We start from the raw sequence: 1265 nt of genomic DNA on the forward strand, positions 1-1265 counted from the left end.
GACAACAATATTTAGTGGTTTTCTAGGCTACAGTGTACTTATCATATATGCAAAGTTGTTTTGTGTTCTAATGAACAGTTTGTGAGGTATTATTACTTACATTTGGCAATTTATGACTATACTTGGTCACGCATTACCGGCGACGGGACAAAACTATTCCAGCTGAAACTCTGAAATTTTCAATAATCAAGCAGCAAGCCCTTATTTCAATTTCTATGAAGAGAAAATTGGCTTATGTTAATTAGGGAATCTACAGGGGAGTAGTGAATTTAGCTAATTTATCTGCTTACCAGGTCCGTGCAAATTGACATTCTTTTTCATGTAAACGCTAATTCACAACAATTGTTGCACATTACTATAACCATACAGTGGCATGTATTACTAGCACTCACGAGTTTTACTAAGCAGTGCTTGAAACAGAAGATTTTAAATAAATAATAAATCTCACAGGCGATTTTCGGTGGTGGTGCCATCTGTGCAAAAAAATATCAAGCTGTTTCACGTCAGTTCCAACGTTTGTCAAATGTGGCGCCACTAAACATTACAAAGCGGGCAAAACGCGGAGGGAATTCTTTCTCCAGGTTGAGTGTTTGGCTCAGTCTAGTCACTGCGCCTCCCCCACTTCCTTCAAACACACGTGTCTGCAACCACGCCTTCAATGTAGTCGTACACGAGTTCACTAACTTGTGGCTGCGGGGAGAAAAATAAATAAATAATAAATAAATAAATAAATAAATAAATAAAGAAAGAAAGAAAGAAAGAAAGAAAGAAAGCGCCGTGCACGGTAAATCATGAGTGCATGCCAAATCGCTAGCAGGTTAGGCCATTGTGCCAAGGAGAATTGCAAATTGCCCTCGCCCCCTCTATTTTGCAGGCTCGTAGGACGATATCGGGAAACTTGCTTTCCCCACGTGGCGAGGTGCGACGTGTGTGGCAGGGTACTGTGTTTGACTATTGTACGCGACGCCGGTGGAACGATACGATTAGCAGCAAACCATGAGCGAGCCTTACAGACTGCAGCGAAAAGTGCTGATGGGTGCGGGACCTGCTGCATTCCAAGCCGCGTGCTACTAAACAAATGTCATGTGTTCCGACGCCCAGTGAAGTTTTGAAACACGTGATTCCAGTAGGTGCTTTTCTCGTTGAAAGATATCTCGTATTTATCCGCCTAATCATCGCACTCGCATAGTGGTCCCACCCCCACTTACTTTTTTGAGTGATCATCGTACCCTTGAAAATCACTGTAGTGACTGCAGGTGTTGTTG

Source organism: Dermacentor silvarum, chromosome 6 (assembly GCF_013339745.2).
Source record: "Dermacentor silvarum isolate Dsil-2018 chromosome 6, BIME_Dsil_1.4, whole genome shotgun sequence".
In the NCBI taxonomy this organism is placed as follows: domain Eukaryota; kingdom Metazoa; phylum Arthropoda; class Arachnida; order Ixodida; family Ixodidae; genus Dermacentor; species Dermacentor silvarum.